The sequence below is a fragment of the Myxocyprinus asiaticus genome, chromosome 37 (genome assembly GCF_019703515.2).
Source record: "Myxocyprinus asiaticus isolate MX2 ecotype Aquarium Trade chromosome 37, UBuf_Myxa_2, whole genome shotgun sequence".
Lineage (NCBI taxonomy): Eukaryota > Metazoa > Chordata > Actinopteri > Cypriniformes > Catostomidae > Myxocyprinus > Myxocyprinus asiaticus.
In genome coordinates, this window is record NC_059380.1 from 8,242,950 (window position 1) to 8,259,868 (window position 16,919).

Consider the following 16,919-nt stretch of genomic DNA (forward strand, 5'->3'; position numbering starts at 1 on the left):
GAATCCTAATGAACTGAAAACATTTCTGAAAACCCATTTGCAGACAGCTTTGACAGTAAAACCATTGTGTATTTGAATGCTTGTTGTTTCTTTTCGGTGTGTATATACAGGTTTGTTTGTGTGTTGCATCATGCATGTCTGTGTGCATGTATGTCTGTTTGTGTGTGTGCATGTGCAGCACGTGTGTTTACACAACTTTACAGCAAGTGGATTGTTTCTACCTCCCTGCTTGTGCTCAGATGAATTGAGTTTCACTTGTGCATCTGTACAGTACAGAAAGAACATAAAAGTGCCGTTTGCTTAGCAACGTCTTTTCTGCATATGTTACCACCTTGTGAGCGATACACACCCAGGGTTGGGGAGTAACGAAATACATGTAACGGGATTACATATTTAAAATACAAAATATAAGTAACTGTATTCCACTACAGTTACAATTTAAATAATTGATATTTAGAATACAGTTACATTCAAAAAGTATTTTGATTACTGAAGAGATTACTTTGCATTTTATTGTCATTTGTTTCATTTAATATTTAATTCTTTCAGATGGAAAACATTTATACATATAAATGATGCGATCCAAAGTGCATTTGAACAGTGGTGAAACACTTTCTTATGATGTGTTACATTCATACGAGCAGACAGAGAAGTAAGTTTGAAGTAAGTTTGGAGCAGAAGAAATAGAAATAAACCTTGTGTAAATTGTCATCTTAACGCTAAGCTAAAATGCCATTTTACATGCACGTTACCAGGCACGATCATATATATATATATATATATATATTAATCAAGAAAATTCAGGTTGGATCATAATTTCATTTTTCTAGTAAGATCTTTGATATTAGGGCAAAAATCATATTTTTGATAATAATTTTTGTATTGTTTTCCTGTAAAAATATCTAAAAATCCTTAAAACAAGATCTGATTTATCTTAACACTGCATAAGATATTTAGGTTTTTCAGAGAATGTATTTTTAACGTGTATTTTGTCTTACTGTACTGGCAGAGTTTTTATAGTCAAAACAAGTGAACAAATCTACCAGTGCTGAAGAAGTAATCCAAAGTATTTAGAATACGTTACTGACCTTGAGTAATCTAACAGAATACATTACAAATGACATTTTACAGCATAATCTGTTGTGGAATATACACTATATTGCCAAAAGTATTCGCTCATCTGCCTTTAGACACATATGAACTTAAGTGACATCCCATTCTTAATCCATAGGGTTTAATATGACGTCGGCCCACCCTTTGCAGCTATAACAGCTTCAACTCTTCTGGGAAGGCTTTCCACAAGGTTTAGGAGTGTGTTTATGGGAATTTTTGACCATTCTTCCAGAAGCGCATTTGTGAGGTCAGACACTGATGTTGGACGAGAAGGCCTGGCTCGCAGTCTTCGCTCTAATTCATCCCAAAGGTGCTCTGTCGGGTTGAGGTCAGGACTCTGTGCAGGCCAGTCAAGTTCTTCCACACCAAACTCGCTCATCCATGTCTTTATGGACCTTGCTTTGTGCACTGGTGCGCAGTCATGTTGGAACAGGAAGGGGCCATCCCCAAACTGTTCCCACAAAGTTGGGAGCATGGAATTGTCCAAAATCTCTTGGTATGCTGAAGCATTCAGAGTTCCTTTCACTGGAACTAAGGGGCCAAGCCCAGCTCCTGAAAAACAACCCCACACCATAATCCCCCCTCCACCAAACTTCACAGTTGGCACAATGCAGTCAGATAAGTACCGTTCTCCTGGCAACCACCAAACCCAGACTCGTCCAGCAGATTGCCAGATGGAGAAGCGTGATTTGTCACTCCAGAGAACGCGTCTCCACTGCTCTAGAGTCCAGTGGCGGCGTGCTTTACATCACTGCATCCGACGCTTTGCATTGCACTTGGTGATGTATGGCTTGGATGCAGCTGCTCGGCCATGGAAACCCATTCCATGAAGCTCTCTACGCACTGTTCTTGAGCTAATCTGAAGGCCACATGAACTTTAGAGGTCTGTAGCGATTGACTCTGCAGAAAGTTGGCGACCTCTACGCACTATGCGCCTCAGCATCCGCTGACCCCGCTCTGTCATTTTACATGTCCTGTCATTGCTGTCATTCCCAATCACTTCCACTTTGTTATAATACCACTGATAGTTGACTGTGGAATATTTAGTAGCGAGGAAATTTCACGACTGGACTTGTTGCACAGGTGGCATCCTATCACAGTACCACGCTGGAATTCACTGAGCTCCTGAGAGCGGCCCATTCTTTCACAAATGTTTGTAGAAGCAGTCTGCATGCCTAGGTGCTTCATTTTATACACCTGTGGCCATGGAAGTGATTGGAACACCTGAATTCAATTATTTGGATGGGTGAGCGAATACTTTTGGCAATATAGTGTATTTCAAAAGTAACCCTCCCAACCCTGTATATACCTCTGTCAGATGGGAACGAGTGCTGTTTTCCATATACACATGAAACCGATCCCCTCTCTTCCCACGGCAGCTGCAGAGGGACACCCGAGGGAGACACGCGAGGATGGGGTGGAGTGCGGATATTTAAGGAGGATTTGTCGGCGGCCCAGCCTTGTGTGCCTCAGCCAGGGCTGGGAGCATGCTGACACAGAGCTTGCTGAGATTGATTGTGAGCACATGAAAACTTTAAACGCTTCACTTTAGTTTTCAATTCGAATAAACAACTACACTCCGCTGCGTCCATAGTAACGCCACTCACTCATCTGTCGTCGCCTTGATACGTGTCCTCTATGCCATGGTGGTTTGTTAGAGTGCATGCTCATTAGCTAACAAAGCAACACACATAAAAGTACCAACACAGGAACGTACTTCATTAATATTATTGTTTTAGCAATAAATGTGTAATCCAAGTAACTTTTATTCGTGTCTGTAACTGTAATCAGATTACAGACACGTTGCATTACTGCGTTACGGCAAAATGTAATCAGATTACAGCAACACGTTACATTGTAACACGTTACACACAACACTGCTGGTCGGGCTGGTCAAAGGTGGAGATTTATAGTAAAAAACACCCTCACATATCATATCGCTTGTGAAGACATGGATTTAACCACTGGAGTCATGTGGATTACTTTTATGCTGCCTTTATATCATTTTTGGACCTTCTGAGTTCTGGTCACCATTCACTTGCATTGTGAGGACCAACAGAGCTGAAATATTCTTCTTAAAATCTTCGTTTGTGTACAGAAGAAGAGAGAAAGTCATACACATCTGGGATGGCAAGAGGGTGAGTAAATGATCACCATTTTTGGGTGAACTATCCCTTTAAACAAATTTTTATGGGTTAGGTTGAGGTAGAGGAAGCTCCTTAAAGCAATATTCCAGTTTCAATACAAGTTAAGCTCAATCGACAGCATTTGTGGTATAATGTTGATAACTGCAAAAAATAGATTTTCACTCGTTCCTCGGTTTAAAAAAAGAAGCTAAAATCGAGGTTCCAGTGAGGCACTTACACTGGAAATGAATGGGGCCAATTTTCTAGGGGGTTTAAATGCAGAAACGCAAAGCTTATAGTTTTATAAAAGCGCTTACATTAATGCTTCTGATAAAACTTGTGTATTATATCAGAGCCGTTGCCTTGTGGGTAAGTGCTCTGACACATGGTGCTGAAGCATCCCGGGCAACCCGAATTCGAGTCCAGAATCGAGGTCCTTTCCCGATCCTGATCCACCTCTTCTCCCCAGTCATTTGCTGTCTCTCTCCACTATACTATCCAATAAAAGGTGAAAAAGCCAAAAATATATATATATATATATACAGTACCTTATAAAAAAAAAAGTTTGTATTATTTTAATTGTAAAGTTGTTTAAATCATTGTTTTTACATTGTTTTAGGGTTCTAGGGTTAACAGCCGTATGTTAACGTCATCATTGCAACAGAGTTATACATTGGATATAACACAGTTATATTTATTCTGTGTTCTATTTACACAGAAAAGGTTAGTAAGCAATTTTATCACACTAAAAACATGTTAACACGCATAATTATGTACGTCTTGTGGTTATACTTTTAAAACAGCGAGTATTGTAACGTTTACAGGTTGGCCCCAATCACTTTCATTGTAAGTGCCTCACTGTAACCCAGATTTGAGCTTTTTTTCTTTTTTTCTCCCCTTTTCTCACCAATTTGGAATGTCCAATTCCCAATGTGCTCTAAGTCCTCATGGTGGTGTAGTGACTCGCCTCAATCCAGGTGGTGGAGGACGAATCTCAGTTGCCTCCATGTCTGAGACCGTCAATCTGCGCATCTTATCATGTGGTTTGTTGAGCGCGTTACCGCAGAGACGTAGCGCGTTTCTCCGCCACATCCACTAACAACTCACCACGCGCCCCACCGAGAGCGAGAACCACACATTATAGCGACCACGAGGAGGTTACCCCATGTGACTCTACCCTCCTTAGCAACTGGGCCAATTTGGTTGCTTAGGAGACCTGGCTGGAGTCACTCAGCACGCCCTGGATTCGAACTCGTGACTCCAGGGGTGGTAGTCAGCGTTAATACTCGCTGAGCTACCCAGGCCCCCGATTTTAGCTTTTTTTAAAGAAAGGTGGGATAAGTCTAAATTAATTTTGTGGTAATTAATTAAGTAAAAACTTTATGCCACAAATGCTGAACCGAACAGAATTTCACAAATAAACCTTGTTTTCAGATAGCTTTCCAAATCTGCATTTGATTAAACAGACAGTCCCACCCAAACTCACGTCATTAGCTGAGCCAATGTTGTTTTGGGCTGGACGGGCCGCTTAAAACAATCAGAGGAATTTTTTTAGCTTCACAGTGACACAGTGTTTACAGTTTTCAAGAAAATAAACCTATGAATGACTTAATTATATATGACTTATATTATAAATTTTTATATATATATACAAATTTACACCAAAGAAGTCACACACTTCAGCTTTAAGCATTTTATGAATATTCAAGAAATATTACTACAAAACATCAATGAAGTCACTGTCCAAAATCAAGGTAATTGAGATTACTGCACACAGAATTGTGCTCCTTACACTGAAAAAAGTCAAGCTAAAAAATGTGCTTCATGTGGTAACATCTTAATTAACTAGTTTGATTCAAAGCAAAAATAGTCTATTATTTAACATCACTGAATCAACCTGAACACATAGGTACACCAGCAACACTCATTTTAAGGGTTAGATTAGGTAGAAATAGATCCTTAAAGTAAGAATTGCAGTTTACCCTAGTGAACAATCTGGAGAGCATGATGACTGAACATACCTCATCAACAATGGAGGAATATACTGTACCTGTGCATCCCTTCCATTACAAGCTGCATTCAATGTGAATCTCATGAGGTGGTGGTACCAAGCAATAATTAGGGACAAAAGCACATACCTCACTGATGCCCACCTCTGTCGCCACACAGGAGTCTTCTCAGGAAAAAAACTCAGGGGTATGATGATCTGTCACCTGTTTGGTCCACAGCAGACCACCTCTGACCGGGCTTCCTCTCTACCAGCCCTGTGAGTGGGCTCTCTCATAGCGGGTCCCCTGATATAGACACACTGAGAGGTGAAAGGAAGGAGGCGTGGTTCTGTAGCAGATAAATAAAAGTGGGCAGAAGAGAAAGAAGTCCCTCAATCTACAATTCAATATCGTCCACTCCCCTCTCTCATTGTCTCTCACTTTCACTCATGCATATTAACACGTCCCTGTTTTCCCATATTCTCCCACACACACGGGGGAAACTCTATTACTCTCTCTCTCTATTGCTCTCCTCAAAATCAGTTTTTTCCACTCTTTCGGGCTCTCTGAGCTGGTATTCATTCGGCAACTGTGTGACTGAATCAGGGCAGTTCTGGCCATCTGTTAGAGCTTCCAGAGCTTCACCTATTCACATGGCTTCTAAAGCTGCAGGACTGGCTGTGAGGAGAGAAAGGAAGGGGTGGGGATAAGGGATCAATCTTGGAGCTGGAGGGCAGGGACTGGGTATAGAGACAGTATTTATTGGGCTGGCAACTATCAGAAGCACTGGAGAGCACATGGCTGTTAACGAGCGACAAAGTCGAGAGCTCTAAGAAAAAAACAACAAAAAAGTATAGGACACAACTAAGCACACACAATCAGATGTATAGCCTACCGATGAATGGAGGGAAGGGACAAATGGATTAAATAAAACGCTGTAACAGCCTTTCTGGGATATAGGAAGGATGAAGCAGAGTCAACTTCAGCGAACCATGTGAGTTTATTTACACTGAACTTATTAAAACCAAAAATTGCACTTTTCAGCATCTTATGAAACTGCTGCTTTTCAGTCTAGCAGTGACGCTCCCAACACACACACTGCATTCTATATGCCTCCTCTCCTCTGGCTCCCTCTTATACCTCTCGAGTTCTCACTGCAAAATAGGAAACAGCTGTTAGACATAATTCCCTCCAGGTGAAAATCCTTACCGCTCTCATCTTCCGAAATCACTCTCCATTCACAAACCGGCGCTCGACCACGCCCCAACACACAATAAATAAATTATATATAATATTATACTGTATGTAAGGGAGACTGGGGCTAATTGTCACACTTTTAACTCCAGTTAATATTTCTCAAGGTAGGTTTATTTTTTAAAGTCAATTTCTGCATAGCAACAAACCTTAAAGTCTTGGCTACAAGAAAAATATTGAGCATTTCCAATGTTATTGCCCAGGAAAAAAGTGAACACACGATGACCTTCTGCTGACAAGTTGTTACACTATAGGAGGTAAGTGCCATTAAACCAGTGGTGTGGGTTGAGGGGACACGTTCCCCCGTCAGCTCCCCATTACAACCACCACAACAAAATGTATGCGTCTCCTTAAAGGGATAGTTCACCTAAAAATGAAAATTCTCTCATTTACTCACCCTCATGCCATCCCAGATGTGTATGACTTTCTTTCTTCTGCTGAACACAAAGATTTTTAGAAAAGTATATCAGCTCTGTAGGCCCATAAAATGCAAGTGAATGGCGACAAAACTTTTGAAGCTCCAAAAGAGACATAAAGGCAGCACAAAAGTAATCCAGTGGTTAAATCTATGTCTTCAGAAGTGATATTATAGCTGTGGGTAAGAAACAAATCAATACACAAGACTTTTTTTACTTTAAATTCTCCTCCCTGACCAGTAGGTGGCGATATGAAGAATGTGAATCAGCAAAAAAAAAAGAAAAAAGTGAACATTTACAGTTAAAAGAACTTAAATATTGATCTGTTTATCATCATACCACTATCATATCACTTCTGAAGACATTAATTTTACCACTGGAGTTGTATGGATTACTTTTGTGCTGCCTTTGTGCTTTTTGGAGCTTCAAAGTTTTGGTCACCATTCACTTGCTTTGTACAGTGCATCCGGAAAGTATTCACAGTGCTTCACTTTTTCCACATTTTGTTATGTTACAGCCTTATTCCAAAATGGATTAAATTCATTATTTTCCTCAATTCTACAAACAATACCCCATAATGACAACGTGAAAGAAGTTTGTTTGAAATCTTTGCAAATTTATTAAAAAGAAAAAAACAGAAAAAAACCACACACATGTACATGAGTATTCACAGCCTTTGCTCAATACTTTGTTGAAGCACCTTTGGCACCAATTACAGCCTCAAGTCTTTTTGAGTATGATGTTACAAGCTTGGCACACCTATTTTTGGGCAGTTTCTCCCATTCTTCTTTGCAGGACCTCTCAAGCTCCATCAGGTCGGATGGGGACCGTCAGTGCACAACCATTTTCAGATCTCTCCAGAGATGTTCAATCGGGTTCAAGTCTGGGCTCTGGCTGGGCCACTCAAGGACATTCACAGAGTTGTCCCGGAGCCACTCCTTTGTTATCTTGGCTTTGCGCTTAGGGTTGTTGTCCTGTTGGAAGATGAACCGTCGCCCCAGTCTGAGGTCCAGAGCAGGTTTTCATCAAGGATGTCTCTGTACATTGCTACATTCATCTTTCCCTCGATCCTGACTAGTCTACCAATTCGTGCCGCTGAAACACATCCCCACAGCATTATGCTGCCACCACCACGCTTCATTGTAGGGATGGTATTGGCCAGGTGATGAGCGGTGCCTGGTTTCCTCCAGGCATGATGTTTGCCATTCAGGCCAAAGAGTTCGATCTTTGTTTCTCATGGTCTGAGAGTCCTTCAGGTGCCTTTTGGCAAACTCCATGCGGGCTGTCATGTGCCTTTTACTGAGGAGTGGCTTCCGTCTGGCCACTCTACCATACAGGCCTGATTGGTGGAGTGCTGCAGAAATGGTTGTTCTTCTGGAAGTTTCTCCTCTCTCCACAGAGAAATGCTAGAGCTCTGTCAGAGTGACCATCGGGTTCTTGGTCACCTCCCTGACTAAGGCCCTTCTCCACTGATCGCTCAGTTTGGCCAGGCAGTCAGCTCTAGGAAGAGTCCTGGTGGTTCCAAACTTCTTCCATTTACGGATGATGGAGGCCACTGTGCTCATTGGGACCTTCAATGCTGCAGAAATTTTTCTGTACCCTTCCCCAGATCTGTGCCTCGATACGATCCTGTCTCGGAGGTCTACAGACAATTCCTTGGACTTCATGGCTTGGTTTGTGCTCTGACATGCACTGTTAACTGTGGGACCTTATATAGACAGGTGTGTGCCTTTCCAAATCATCTCCAATCAACTGAATTTACCACAGGTGGACTCCAATCAAGTTGTAGAAACATCTCAAGGATGATCAGTGGAAACAGGATGCACCTGAGCTCAATTTTGAGTGTCATGGCAAAGGCTGTGAATACTTATGTACACGTGATTTTTTTATTTTTTTTATTTTTAATACATTTGCAAAGATTTCAAACAAACTTCTTTCACGTTGTCATTATGGGGTATTGTTTGTAGATGAATGAATTTAATCCATTTTGGAATAAGGCTATAACATAACAAAATGTGGAAAAAGTGAAGTGCTGTGAATACTTTCCGGATGCACTGTATGTACCTACAGAGCTGATATATTCTTCTAAAAATTTTCACTTGTGTTCAGCTGAAGAAAGAAAGTCATACACATCTGGGATGGAATGAGGGTGAGTAAATGAGAAAAATTAATTTTCATTTTTGTGTGAACTATCCCTTTAAATCTATGCATACATAAAACAAATATAGGCTTTGCAGCAAAATATAAAAAGTAAAACAATTAGGCCTATAGAGCACAAAACGATTCCTGAATGAACAAAAATGAAAAAGGTAGCGTACAAAAATATTTAAAAAAAAATGTGTTAATTATAATATTGAAATTAAACAGTTATGTTCATTAATGGCATTTAAAATGCATGTTACAACCTGCCCTGATAAAAATATGACAACATGCCCCAACCTGACCTTAATGAAAAATACTGTTGTCCTAAGAACACATTTAAGCCTTTTGGTAAAAAAAAATAAAAAATCTGCTTTCATAATATAGTTGAACATTGTCTTAATCTATGCCAGTGTGGTTTGATTACGTTTGCTTCTTTACCCAAAAGCTGATCAAATGAGTCCAAGAAGCTGAATAAAAAGTATTCTAATTTAAGAAGTTTTTGAAGTAGGTGTTTGAAACAAAAATACAAAACCTCTGCTAGAGAAAACACACATTTGTGTAATTGGATTGGTTACTTCAAATCTTGTTGAAAAACTTCCCTGTGTGACAACTAGCCCCATTCTCCCCAATATACAGTATGCCAAATTTGATCAAGTTACATAATATGTAATACAGACAGACAGACAGTCAGATAGATAGATAGATAGATAACAAAACACCTTACCCATCCAGTGTGTTTGTCTCTGCACATCTCAGTAATAATGTCATCTAGTGTGTATTGGTTCTGAGGCAGCTGGCATCTCTCACAATAAAAGTGCCAGTGTCACGTATCTGTCTCCCTCTGGAGCTTCGCATGGAAATCAGTCACTATCTCTGGGACGCACACATGATGGATGTCTCTGTTTATTTTCGTTTGCAGGTTATTTATTTGCACAGAGGCACAAACGATCAGAGGAAGAGGACATCTAATCACTCATCTGCCCCCTCAGATGCACACTGTATATCTCAGAGGCTGCAGGCAGGATCTCTAATGAAAATCAAACTATTGGGTTGCACAGACAAACTTGCAAACTATTTTGCTGGTAAAATTCACATCAGACTGACTAAATCACATTTGCTTCACGACATTTAACGAGTTCATTATGTCTGGCATTGTCGTCAAGTGGTAATTGCTCCTCAATCTCTCTCTTATAGAATTACTTTTACATTTATTTATGTCACAGATGCTTCTGTCCAATGTGACTTGCAAATGAGGAAAACTACAACAAAAGCAATTCATCTAAAAGGAAGAGTAACATGAGAAGTTTCAGAACTGCTTAGAAATGTACAAAAGTACAACCTAGTACAGAGACTGACATTTTAATAGAACAGAAAGAGAACATAGTGAGGTATTTTTTAAAGAGTAAGAAAGATTAAGTGCATTTACATTAAGTTACAGAGAGATTCAGCCAACAGGTCAATAAAATGCTTGCTATGGCCCTGCCGTACATGAGACAGACATGTTTTTACTAAAGAGGAGATAAAATGCTCATCCGCACTCATCATCACAGAATGGAAAGATATGATTTATTCATGCATGTTCTCCCATGAGGAATGAGAGGTATGCTCTCGTAATGAAATCCACGGTTTCTTTTCTTTTTTTTTTTTTTTTTTACATCTGATATAGTTCTTAATATTCTATTCTAGGCTTATGCATTTTATCTCTTGTTAATGTTAATGAACTGGTTACATTATTTATATGTAGTATTAGTATTTAACTTAAAAGGATGACATACAGTATTTTTTATATTTTAAGTTAGAACAAAAATGCCCTCATAAAGGTAGAAAATGCCCCTGAGAATCAAATGCAGGGGGGAAATATTGCCCCTTAATTGCAAACTTATTTCCATACAATGGTCAGTTGAATACATCTAATTCTTGTGCTTAGATGCTAGACAAAAATAAACTGTCTATGTACTCATTTCTAAACAAAACTATTTTTATGGGGGAGTTGGACTGGATAGTGAAGGAAAAGAAGTCAACAAGTGTCCAGCATACATGGGAACTCCTTCAAAACTGTTTAAAGGAATAGTTCACCCAAAAATGAAAATACTCTCATGATTTAATTACCTTAAGCCATCCCAGATGTGTATGACTTTCCTTCTTCAGCAGAATTGAAGTGAACATTTTTATAAGCAGATTTCAGCTCAGTTTGTCCATACAATGCATGCAAATGGGTGCCATCAGTCTGCTGGCATGTCTGATGGTCCAAAAGTCACATTTAGGCAGCATAGAAAATAATCCACAAGACTCCAGTCGATCAACGAATGTCTTCTTAAGCAATTCGATAGGTTGGAGTAAAAAACAAATTGATAATTAAAACTTTGTTAACTTAAAAAAAAAATAGCTTCCTGCCAGCAGTCAACGCATCATTTATGCAGAAATGCGCCATTGCGTGAAAGTCATTGCGCGCTTTGTATATATAAGAGGAACGAACGTCACGCGAGAGTTAGTTCATTTCAAACAGAAATACAGCACTGGGTTTTTAATGATCAATTTGTTTCTTACACCAACTTAGAAGACATTAATTGATCGACTGGAGTTGTGTGTATTATTTTTATGCTGCTTAAATATGCCCTTTGGACCATCAAACGGCCAGCAGCCTGATGGCACCCATTTACATGCATTGTATGGACAAACAGCGCTGAAATGTGCTTATAAAAATCTTCATATACATCTAGGATGGCTTAAAGGTAAGTAAATCATGAGAGAATTTTCATTTTTGGGTGAGCTAACCCTTTAAAAAGCATCCCAGGTGGTATTTCATGCAGTTGGTAGTTTATAAAGAATTACTAAAGTTTGCAGAGCTGTAATCTGTAGCAAAAGAGTAGCCACTTTGAAGAAGCTAAAATATAAAATTGTTTTAATTTGTTTTTTTTGTTTTTTTTTTTGGTGACTACTTTGCAATTTGTGTCATTTTATAGTTTGATGACTTTACTATCATTCTAAAATATGGAAAATAGTAATAAAAATGAGGAATGAATTAGTGTGTCCAAACTTTCGACTGGTAGCATAAGAATTACTGAACAGAGAAAGACTTGATGCCTGAACTTTATGCCTGAAAGCCATGGGTAAAAACTGTTTTGCCTACATTTTGAGCATCCGTTGGCCTTGATCTAAAAGCCATGTTTTGTTTCCGCAAGCATGGTTGTTTGCTCTGCAAATAAATAAGGCTGAATAATGTTTACTCTGATTCTCCAAAAAGACGACTATGTTTCGTCCTGCTGGGCCATTGTCCTTGGCAAGGACTCCACACTGAAATGAATGTGTTTCTCTCCATGCAGTGTGTTCCTCTCTGATAAAAACATCTGCTGTCAGCTTGGGTTTGAGAGGGAAAGGACTTTGTGCAAATTAGACTGACCCCTCACTCTATCACTGAAAGCAGTCCATTTTCTATGGGCATTTTATTTTGTTCAGGCCACAATCCCTCCTCTATCACCCCACATTGCCTCTTCAAACCTGCTCCTCTTTTATTTCAAACAGCTCAAAGAGCGTCTCTATCCATCAGTTGATGCCCTCATGATCACCATGGCTACCTAAGGGAAGGAGTTGCCCATTATAATGGAACTGAATGGTGGTGTCTTAAATATTGAGTGACAACAGGAAGGTTTGAGTGGCATGCAGATTCCTCCTATAGCTTGATACTGGCCTTTGCAAGACCATACTGCTAGCTGGGCAAATGTATATAGTCATTTAAGAAATAGCAATGACTTGAACTGATCTTAATTTAAAGTGTAAATTTAAGCTGAAGTAATTTAAAGACATTGTTGACACTAAAGTGAATGCACTCACTTCCAAAAGTCCTCTGCTGTGGAAGCTTTGAAGAGCGCACTGCATACCAAGACCTCATTAAATGCACAGCATTCCACCAAACATCTGAGGGTCATTATCACCAACAGTGATAATGTCTATTGTACATCATGCTGTCATGTCTAATGTATTCTCTCTTATTTATTTGTTCCGCTTGCCACTGTTCATTTGACAGGCTCTGATTATTCACATAAATTGTTAATTTGACGTTTATGAACCGACGATTATTCTGTGCAATTGCCTGCAAGCCCAACAGTATGATTAAATTTCAGTCATGAATACTCAACATCTGCAAAAATTAGCTGTAATTCGACCTGGCAGAATTGAAGGACAGGCCAGGAGAGTTACAAAAACAGAGATAAGATTTAAAAGGGCAGATTTATTGCATTTGTTGGTTGAAAAAGGACAAAAATGCATTAGCTGAGTCAGTTTTGCAATGTGAAAGTGAAAATAAGAAGATTCCTATGACACTACCCACTTAAAGGAATATTCAGGGTTCAATACAAGTTGAGCTCAACAGACAGCATTAGTGGCATAATGTTGATTACTACAAAATTAATTTCAAGAAAAATAGTACAAATCTGGGTTACAGTGAGGCACTTAAAAAGGAAGTGAATGGGGCCAATCCGTAAACGTCAAAATATTTACTGTTTTAAAACCCTCCAAAAATTGGCCCGATTCATTGTCATTGTAAGTGACTCACTTTAACCCCGATGACTTATATATATAATATATATCATCTTTAACCCAGAAATGCTGTTAATTACTAAATACTAAGTGATGTTTATATATTCATCTTCTGTCACTTTAAAACATTGATACCATGCAAAGTAAGGAATAACAAGTGTTAGTGTGCATCTGGTGGTAAGCCTCCTGGAGCTGCATATGCTACCAGACAAAAAAGCAGCGGGCCTCTGAGTCTCCAAGGGGAAAACATGTTTAGAGTAGCGTCTAATTAAAAGTCTCTTTGATAGCCTGTTACTTTGCTGTGATGCTCATCCTACATACTAAGCAGTGTATCGTATCCAATTCTCATTTACAGGGCAACTGGTGTTATCTCCACATATACACTGATTTCATTTGCTTTAAACTAACAAAGTAATGAACTAGATAGATCAATGATAGATTGACGATAGATAGATAGACAGACAGACAGACTGACACACACGCGCGCACACACACACACACACACACACACACACAAACAAACGCCACAAAACGTCTTGACAGCAGAGTAAATTAGTAATGCGATGTGTAGTTCATTGCATTATTAATTATTAGAATGGCAAATACACTCGCTCTTCCTCATTCGAGACATAGCACAACTCCAGCACCATTGAAAGATTAGGAGTCTTTCACCAAAGATCTTGAGTGCATAGCCAGAGCTAGTTCAATGCTCTTGTATACAACCAAGACATCTTCGCTCCCACAGTGGCTTCAAAAGCCCTGAATTACAAATCGCAGTGCTTTTTAGGACCTATGTAGATCAGCAACCAGTCATGTTTGCTGCCTTAAATTATTAATGAGTTGTTTGCACCATGACTTGACCTTCCTCCTGGTGCTGTCACCAAACAAACTTGCATGCAAGAAGGTGATGCAGTGGGCTAAAGTGTCAGGGCCTTTTAAAGGATACATGCCTTTACTGAATGACAAGGATTGGAGTGAAAATACAATGCAATTGTAGAAGTCAAGCCAAACCAATTGAATCTTTAAATGCAGGGTTAAAAGGTCAAAGAAAATGCATAGTTTGTAAAGGGACATCTATAGGCAAGGCTGTAAGGACACACCAAAGCACACTACCAAATGACAATGAAGAACCAAATGAATGAAAACAGCAAGGTATACAGCGAGTTATCAAAAGGGAAACACATTTATCTGTTTGAATACATTTTGACTGTATGAGTATGATGCTAAATTTAAAAACACTGTGGCAGCTGACTTCAGCACATTTGTAGGATACCATTAGAAAAACACAACTGCAGAGTTCTGGTCTGAAAGCACCATTAAGAGAGAAAAAAAGAAAATAACATTTAATCTTTTCCGATAACATCTTGGTCATTATCATGGTCCAGCATCATTTATGCAAATCTTTAAATAAAAATGTTCAACTAATTATAGTTGCTCAGCAATTGCTGACATAATAAACACTCAGCATTAAAGGAATATTGTTTGTGGCATAATGTTGATTACCACAACAAAAATTAAAAAAAAATAAAAATAAACTCATTTGACTTGTCCCTCCTTTTCTTTAAAAAAAATAAATAAAAAAAATAAATAAAATCGAGGTTACAGTGAGGCACTCACAATGGCAATGAATCGGGCCAATTTTTGGAGGGTTTAAAGGCAAAAATGTGAAGCTTATAATTTTATAAAAGCATTTACAGTAATTTTTTTTTGTTAAAACTTGTGTATTATTTGAGCTGTGAAGTTGTTGTTTATTTATTTTATTTATCCCCTTTTGTCCCCAATTTGGAATGCCCAATTCCCACTACTTAGTAGGTCCTCATAGTGGCGCAGTTATTCACCTCAATCCGGGTGGCAGAGGACAAGTCTCAGTTGCCTCCGCTTCTGAGACAGTCAGTCCGCGCATCTTATCACGTGGCTCGTTGTGCATGACACTGCGGAGACTCACAGCATGTGGAGGCTCATGCTACTCTCCACGAGCCACGCACAACTTACCACGTGCCCCACTGAGAGTGAGAACAACTAATCGTGACCACGTGGAGGTTACCCCATGTGACTCTACCCTCCCTAGCAACCGGGCCAATTTGGTTGCTTAGGAGACCTGGCTGGATTCACGCTGTGAAGTTGTTGAAATATTGGTTTATATGGTCGTTTTAGGGTTTATGCCGTTATGTCGTCATGGCAACAAAGTTGGATATAACTCTACACTGAAAAGAGGTTTTATCACAATAAATCATGTTAACATGATAACATGTTTGAAACAGAGAGTATTTTAACAATTACGTATTGGCCCTATTAACTTCCTTTGTAAGTCTCACTGCAACCCAGAGTTTTTCTCTTTTTTTAAAGAAAAAGGACAAGTTGAAAAAAAATTTTTTGTAGTAATCAACATTATGCCACAAATGCTGTCGGTTGAGTTTAACTTGCATTGAACCCAGAATATTCCTTTAATGCTTATGTAACTTTAATGTATGTAACTTTTTTGGTTAAAATACTTTCTCCTATTCCAGTTTAAGCCATTAGTAAGACATTCATAGGTTAATTTTCTCGAAAACTGCAAGCTCTTTGTTTCTGTGACGCTATGAAAATAGCTATTTTTGTTTTGAGCGACCCGCCCCACAAACGTTACTCAACCAATGGCGTGAGCTGGGGGCGGGACTATCTGTTAGATTGACCAATGGCAGACGGGGGGCGTATATTCAGACCTGTTTTGAAGTTTATTCTTGCAGTTCCGTTTGGTTGCGCTAGTGGCGCGGAAATTATATACTTCAGCTGTAAGTTATGATCATGCTGTAATTAGGCTTTGCCCTTGCAGAACACAGGCTATCAATTAAACGGAAATTCATTTATTTTCAAAATAAATCTATTTGCAACATGTTTGCATTATTCTCACTGCCTATAAAGGGTCATATAATACTTTTTAAAATTTCAGTTCATTCCATCTACAGTGTTAGTGAAGAGTTTTTTTTTTACGCCAAAACGGTCATAAATTGTTTTGTAATGGCCATTTTCCACGTTAAATTCAGCGCTACATCAAAATTACAAACTGAGAAGTTTTGTACGCTCCTGTAAGTGTATACTTCCCTCTAGTGGACATTATTACTATCATAATTTAACTCAGTCATGGCAACGAAGTTGGATATAACCAAGGACGCTTTTAAGGCAAGTCAGTCCACTCGACGGCCTTCTTTGAAACGCTTTCGTGCAAGCTAGGCAGCTATTTTTCTATGTAAACAAGCGGCATATAAGTACAGCTCCTATCGACTTGAATGGGGAAAGACCAAAATCTCCAAACCGTTTTTTCAAGATTACGATCAAAGAACATATTTCAAGTCAGCAGTAAAATC

General features: G+C 39.1%; 1 protein-coding gene across 1 annotated transcript in view; it reads right to left on the reverse strand.

The window, feature by feature from the left end:
- The window catches only part of LOC127428209 (extracellular sulfatase Sulf-2-like), a 53,822-nt gene extending 48,299 nt beyond the window's left edge, over nucleotides 1-5,523 (reverse strand). The window contains exon 1 of the mRNA XM_051676400.1: nucleotides 5,378-5,523. The gene's annotated coding sequence lies outside the window, so the exon portion shown is untranslated. The remainder of the gene's footprint in view (nucleotides 1-5,377) is intronic.
- Between the last annotated feature and the right edge of the window lie 11,396 nt (nucleotides 5,524-16,919).